The following is an 8,152-nucleotide window of genomic DNA, read 5'->3' as shown; positions in this document are numbered from 1 at the left end:
ATATAACCAATATATAGCCAATATATAACCAATATATAACCAATATATAGCCAATATATAACCAATATATAACCATTTTATAACCTAAACTCAAATTTTTTTTCAATATTAGTGGTTTCTATTATATCGCTTTTCCTTCATCTCTAAACTTAAGAAAAGTGATGTTACGTTATTTTGCATTTTAGGTGAAGATATACATACATATCTGTATCTCAGCTCTCCCCATCGCTGAATATTCAGCCAGAACACGAATGGTAACTTAATAAGCACGCTGATACTTTTGATTATCCGAACAGTGTAAATTCTCATTATTTTTTTAATAACCTTTCTTCTCGTCACAACTTAATTTTCGCTGACCGCGCGCTTATTATGTTGAACTGATTATATGAGCTTTTGCAGTGGCATAAATGCATAAATATGAAATTAACGGGTTAAAACGTAGTGTATTATAGTAATCATATTATTACTGTTATTGCTTGCTCGTGAATTGCTTATTTTTTCCACATCACGTTCATCCTATCGTATTAAATTCGCCGCTAGCTCCGCCGTTGTATGCCAGCCAATGTCGGCTTTATTAATATTTTATTATCAGGCACTTTATGCACTTAATCAAGTGCTTCGCCAATTCATCTCACAAAACTACCATTTATTATATGTGGCACAAAAAAGTACAGAAACAACAACAACAACACAAAAACAATAACCGTAAACACGGCAATCACCATGTTATATTTATTATGCATAACTCTGAAGCGCCTATCAAAATTATATATAAAAGAAATATGAAATATGACAGAAATGTGAAACTGTGAGCACACATGCATTGAATATACTTGTAGAAGAATACTTAAAATTTATTGTTTAAATTGAAAACACTCAATTTCATTAATAATAGGCTTTCGTATGGCTTATGCAGGAAAAAATCCATACATACTGACGTGCAGAGCATTTAAGGCTCAAAACTCTCAGAAAAAATATTTGTTTTAATTCACATCTTGCAATGGTTATTGAAGCATTGCATTAATTTGTTATACTTTTACCCAGCAATACGGACTCTGGGAGGATATCTCTCGAAGTACTGCAGGAATATTGCCACCCTTTGTCGACCTACTGGATGAACGTCACTTGACTTGTGTCCTCAACTCGTTCCAGCCTTTTAGCAGCTGCAGCAGGCTGTTAAGGTGTCTTACATCTGGTTGGGAACTATCTATGCGAACTCCATTTGACTCGGCTACATCCCGAGGGCCTGGAGACGAGTCAAAGTTACGTTCATCCCGAAGGCTGATGCCACATTCCTCTGCTCTTTCTTACTAAAAACTCCGAAGAGGTACATAAGAAGCCGCATTCCGCGGGACTATTTATCAAGAGCGGAACATACTTATTGCAAAAGCAGGTCACGGAATACTGTCCCGCTTATTATCGTGTCATAGCTTGAGGAAGCCATTAAGGAATTCGCTGTTAGAACCTAGCTTGATATTGAGCGAGGCTTCAATAATGTCCTGCCGGAAACAGTCGTAACTGCTTTGGACGCTCCAGGGAATGAATCAAACCTCAAACACCTCATTTTCAGTCTTCTGTGCGACAGAATGGTTGAAACAGAATGGGGATCGCTCCTTCTCAACGAAATGCGATTACGGAAAACCCACAAGGTGGAGCTCACTCCTCCTATGGATCCTGGGCGTTAACAACGTGCTAAAAAATTTCATAATCCTGCCGGATGATTGCCTATGGAGACGAAAGTTCGGGTGTACCGTGAACGAGTAGGGTATCTCAGCGTCGAAACAAATAGGGCGGTCGGAAGTGCTCTCGGCCACCGAAATGGTTTTATTTACTAGAAGATACAAGATCCCCGTGGCACCGCTGTCGCAAATAGAATACATCCGTCTGTAACCAGTGAATACAGTGAAATAGCTAGGGCTCATCCTGTATAGGAAACTTTCTTGGAAGTCGATTATCTAAAAAAGAGCAAAAAGGCATTGATTGCCTTGCACTGCTTTAGAGGTTCCATTGGCAAAAAGGTATCGAACTCCTCTCGCTCTACGACACCATATTCAAGCCTACAGTGAAATATGTGGGACTCATCTTGAATAGAAAGTTTTCATGAAAGCCGAATATCAAAGAGAGAGCAAAACCGACAAAGATTGCTTTATATTGCTGGAGAGAAGCCATTGACAAAAGGTGGGGTAAGTAGTCCTCTGGCTCAGCGACACCATGGTCAAACCCTTTATGGCCTATGGAGTCTTTATGTGGAAGAGCGCTCTAGTAAAGAACACGTGTTAAGAAACTCCAGAGCGTTCAACGGTCGGCGCTCTTCAGCAATGTGCGTAGACACACTCCAACCATGGCACTTAAGGCCATCTTGCACACATTGCCTGTAGACATTGTTGGAAGGTGTATAGCGGCCAAAGTTGCTATCAGACTCAGAGAACCTGGGTTCCTAAAATAACACATATCTGAACACTTGGAAATTCTCACACACTTTGACTTCATACCGGATCATGACGGAGTCGGCAAACCAAACTTTGGCGGCTGCTTCCAAGATACCGGCGAGAAAGTTGTGGATGAGAAGAAGCCAATAGAGAAGAGAGACAGTTCTTAAACGGATGGGTCGAAGCTTTTGGAAAGGTTGGTGGAGCGGTTTACTGTCAGGAGACATCCTGACTATTGACGTTCTGCAATCTGCCTCCTTCAGAGAAGTGACCATCCACTAAGATCATAGTTGCATATACGGTATGATAGGAATGTGATTTCCAAGCCCAGATTGCAGTATTAAAGGATCTTGTATCGCAATTCAACTTCAGAATAAACTGGTCTATGCATGGCTTATTGGCCTACCAAATAAACCTAACCTAACCTACTAGGCTCCATATGGAGAATATACTTTTTATTTAAAGCTCTTTGATTGACAAAAACAATAGAATGTAATTTATGAGAGAGATTTAAAAAAAATTAAGGAGAGGTGGCGATGCCCCAGACCATAAAACTGTACAATTTAAGCGGTGAAGATTTCTATATATTTTTCAACAGCCAGACTTTCGGCTCATAACCTCAGTGTAATGCTGAAAATTTTGTTTAACAAATGGTATAGTATGTTCGTTGCGCTACTCCTACAGAGTTTGGCGAGGAGAAAACAGCTATTACTAAATCTCACCTCACCTCTCCTGAACCTAAATATGTATACACTTTATAAACGAAAACTTTCCATAAATAAAAATGAAACAATAAACACTTCGAGACAACTTTTTATGAATATTTGCCATCCATTTAGTTTCCTTGAGAAATCGCCGCCGTTGAAAGGCAATAACCCTTTATTACCCGACTTAGTCAACGGCGTCACTAAACAATGAAATCTGCAAAGTTTAGTGCTTGCGGGTTGAGAACCTCATAAAAATGTCACAACAAAAGCAATGGCTGTCAATGATATTGCAACGTCTAATACACGTGCGCAAAAAGCGACAAAAATGACAATGAAACTAACCGCAATAAGGGGGGCAGGCAATACAAAATGTATATACGCAACGAGGGCACAATGACATTGCGGAGCGTGGCTGTGGCACAGAGTGCAGAAACCTGCGGTGCATAATTGGATTTTTTTCCTTTCCATTATTTATAATGTAGTTGTCTCCTCGTGCATTTCGCACACTATAGTGTTTATCGCAGGCAACTCATCACCCACCCGCTAGAGTCCACGGCGTATACTTGACTTTTGCCCCTGCATTGTTGCATGCACATTTTCATACGAGTACTGTTGTATTGTGCGAATTCGTACTTCCCGTTGGCACTTGCGAACACAACCCTAGAACTTCGCCTGGCATTTGGCGGTGCATTCACTTTGGTCTGCACTAATGCATGGCGCCATGCTTGTCATAAAGCGGCCAATGAACCACTAGACGCCGGAAGCGCCAAATATGCAATCGACTGGGGCACTTGACTGATGTACTTAAATGGAAATGAAAAACAACAAAGATATGTTATGTTTCTTGTATAGATATATACTTATGTATGTATGCAATAGATATGGTGATGTATTTAAGTAAATAAAACAAAAAATATTTATGACTACTTGACGCAGTCAGTAGAGGAAAAAATACATATATAAATTTTTTGAATCTTCAAAACTCTTAATACAAAAGAGTTAACTCAATTGTGGAGTCTATATTTATTAAACTTGGTTTTCTATGTAGAAAAATGCAATTATCTGTATATATCAAGCGCAATTCAGATACTATAAGCAATCCAGGAACGAATATTCTTCGAACTCATAACATCGTCCACCATACTTATATACTTATATATTATATATTTATATATTTTTTTCCTATTCTGGGATCTGAAAAGAGTGCTCGTCGAAAACTAATTTCCGTCCAACAAAATAGTAATTGCGGAGACTGAGCCGTATTCAAAATAAAAAATAAATCGCACTACAAAATTGATACCAAAAAGATAGCAGAGCACTAGAAAAGAAATATCACACTCGATGTCAACTACCTTAAATACTAATATATCATCTACATGGCATTAACATCATAATATATTTTTCGGATTTTTTCAGAGGTTTCAAGATTTCATCTTATTGAGCTAGGCATTCTATAAGGATTTTATAAGAATCAGCTGAAACTCTAAAAAAATTATATTAAATTTATTACGTAAATTGTCTTTGATATTTCGGGTTTTGATAACCAACAGAGGTTAAGAGGCCGAAATGCGTGAGTATGAAGATATTGACAAGCTGGCCCACAGGGGTAATGCTCGAAAATTTTACGAAAAGATTCGGCGACAAACAGAATGTTTTAAGACCGGAGCTTACTCTTGCAGAACTCCCAGAGCTGATCCAGTGACTGATGCCCAGAGCATACTAAAATTTTGGAGGAAACACTTCTTCAGCCTGCCACCACCAGGAGATGGTGAACCCGATTCCCATTCTATGACGATGGAGCAGAAGTTCTATTGCCCAACCATGAAGAAGTTCGAATAGCAATTACCCGCCTGAAGAACAACAAAGCGTCGGGGTACGATGGATTGCCGGTCGAGCTATTCAAATACGACGGCGTAAAACTGATAAGGACTTTTAACTTCTAACTTTTTTGTAGAATATTGTCGGACGACAGCGTGCGCGACGATTGGAATTTAAGTGTGCTCTGTCCAATCCACTAAAAGGGAGACCCCAAAATATTCGTCCAACTACAGTGGGATATGTCTCTTCATCATCGCAAATAAGGTTCTATCGAGCGTATTTTGTAAAATATTAAAGTCAAGAAACTGATTGGACCTTATCAGTGTGGCTTTTGGCATGGAAAATCAAAAACCGACCAGATGTTCACAATGCGCTAAATCTGGGGAAAGACCCGTGAAAAGAGGATCGACGCACACCACCTTTTCGTCGGTTTAAAAGCCGCAACACGAAAAGGAGCTGCCTTTATGCCACGATGTCTGCGGTATCCCCGAAAAACTAATATGGCTGTGCAGACTGACGTTGAGCAATACCAAAAGCTAAGGATCGGGTTGGACCTCTCCGTCCCGTTCGATACCAAACGAGGTTTCAGACAAGGAGACTCCCTATCGTGCGACTTCTTCAATCTGCTGCTATAGGAAAAAATTCGAGCTGCAGAACTTAATCGTGCAGGTACAATCTTCTATAAGAGTGTACAGCTGCTGGCCTACGCCGATGATATTGATATCATTGGCCTCAGCACCCGTGCCGTTAGTTCTGCATCCTCCAGACTGGATAAAGCAGCGAAGCAAATGGGTTGGTTGTGAACGAGGGCAAGACGAAATATCTTCTGTCATCAAACAAACGGTCGTCGCACTCGAGACTTGGCTCCACGTCACTGTTGATAGTCGTAACTTCGAAGTTGTAGATAATTTCGTCTATCTTGGAGTCAACATTAACACCAACAACAATGTCAGCCTCGAAATCCAACACTGAAAAACTCTTGCCAACAGGTGCTACTTCGGACTGAGTAGGCATTTGTGATGTAAAGTCTTCCCCCGAAGTACAAAAATCAAACCCTATAAGTCACTCATCATCCCTGTCCTGCTATATTGATGAATCAGCGTTACGTGTTTTCGAGAGAAAGGTTCTGCGGAAGTTTATAGTCGTTTGCGAATTGGCAACGACAAATATCGCATTCAATGGAACGATGAGCTTTATGAGATATACGACGCCATTGATACATGTAGTTCAGCGAATTAAAAGACAGCGGTTACGCTGGCTAGGTCATGTCGTCCGAATGGACGAAAACACTCAGGCTCTGAAAGTATTTGACGCAGTATCCGCAGGGGGAAGCAAAGGAGGAGAAAAACCTCCACTTCATTGGAAATAGCAGGTGGCATCTCCCATTGGTGCCAAACAGCGAAAAGGACAAAAGGCCTGGCGCGTAGTAGTAAACTCTTTTATAACTGCGTAACCGATGTCTACGCCACTAAAGTAGAAGAAAAAGTGTTGTAATCGCTTTGCTTTGACATTTCTAATGTCACACATACTGAGCACAATTTGCCATAAGCGCGCTGTTTGTGTTGTTTACAGTAACTTAAAACTTCATATCGATGATTAATATTTATTTTTGTTTCCTAACCCCAAAATATAAATAGCAACTCTCGTAATGCTCAAAGAACAACTTTTAAGTCAGTGATTCCTTAAGAATATCACTTCTTCCAAGACTTTATTTTCGTAAAAATATTTTTTTTGTTAATTCGTTAAACATATGTTCTCGTTCTCAGTGTACGTATACTTCGATTTCCAACATAAAGAAAGTCAAAAATTGTATAAAAGAAGGTGCGAATCATAACCGCACTACACAAGTCAAAAAAAGGTGATAGCATGCGAAATATTATTACGTAAAATAAATTTCCGCATCCACATCAACCGAGTGGAAGACAATTTCTCACAAATACTGACGAAAGCAACCGAATACCAAGCTTTTTACGATTGCGCCGCAGCAATGCGCAACGAACTACTCACATTACAAATAACAAATTTAATATCCCGAAAGCAATGCAACCAAGTAATAAACATATTAAATTACTAAACTATTTATTTCTGTTGACTTGCACGAGGCAAAACCACCCATCCCGCGACGTTGATGCGAATATTGCGTTGATGAAAACACCGCAAATCGTAGGCGACAAAACGACAACAAATACAACTCGCAAGTGCTAGAGAACAGGAGCAGCAACTGGGGAAATAAGCGAGTCGGTAAGAGCTACGGAGGTGGAGCAAGAGCAATGCAAATCTAATTTGCAAACCAAGTGACAGAGAATGCCAGCTGCGAGGCGACATGAAAATGACAGCGGAAAGCGCAATGAAATGCCGGTGTATTTGCACGCCAGCGCACCAAATGCAAGCCGTTGTGTGTGTGAATGGGAATTGCTTTGGTGCGGTGAGTGCATTTTTGATGCTGGCTTTAGGTTTTTATACCCTGCACAAGGTAAATTAAGTAGGCCATGACATTTTTAAAACACGGAAATATGTATTGGAAACTGACTAAAATATATATTGTATATAATTATCATAATGATGAGCTGAGTTGGTTTAGCCATGTGAGTCTTACCATAAGTTTGACTGTATATAGATCCGAACCAGTCGCTCAGTTTTTAAGATATAGATCTGAAACTCAGCACACGTTATTTTCTTTCCAAGAAGTCGCTCATTTGTCAGAACTGTCAATATGGGACCACTAACGGGTATAGCTGCCATAAAAACCGATCGATTAAAATCAAGTTCTTATATGAAAAACTTTTTCATTTCCAAAGATATCATCACAAAATTTAGCATAGAATATTTTCTAAAGGAAAACTAGAACATCTGAAGAAATTATTCAGATCAGATCACTATAGCATATAGCTACCATACAAACTGAACGCTCACAAACAAGTTCTTGTACGGAAAACTTTTTAATTTGCTGAGATATCATCACAAAATTTAGCATAGGTTATTCTCCACAAGAAAGCTAGAATCTCTGAAGGAACTATTCAGATCGGATCACTAACGGACATAGCTGTCATATAAACTGATCGATTAAAATCTGGTCCTTATGTGGAAAACTTTTTCATTTGCGGAGATATTATCAGGAAATTTGGCATAGAATATTCTCCAAAAAAACGCTAGAATCTCTGAAGAAATTATTCAAATCGGATCACTATAGCATATAGC

The sequence above is a fragment of the Bactrocera neohumeralis genome, chromosome 4 (genome assembly GCF_024586455.1).
Source record: "Bactrocera neohumeralis isolate Rockhampton chromosome 4, APGP_CSIRO_Bneo_wtdbg2-racon-allhic-juicebox.fasta_v2, whole genome shotgun sequence".
In the NCBI taxonomy this organism is placed as follows: Eukaryota; Metazoa; Arthropoda; class Insecta; order Diptera; family Tephritidae; genus Bactrocera; species Bactrocera neohumeralis.
The sequence above is the reverse complement of the archived record's forward strand: the minus strand, read 5'-3'. Positions refer to the sequence as shown.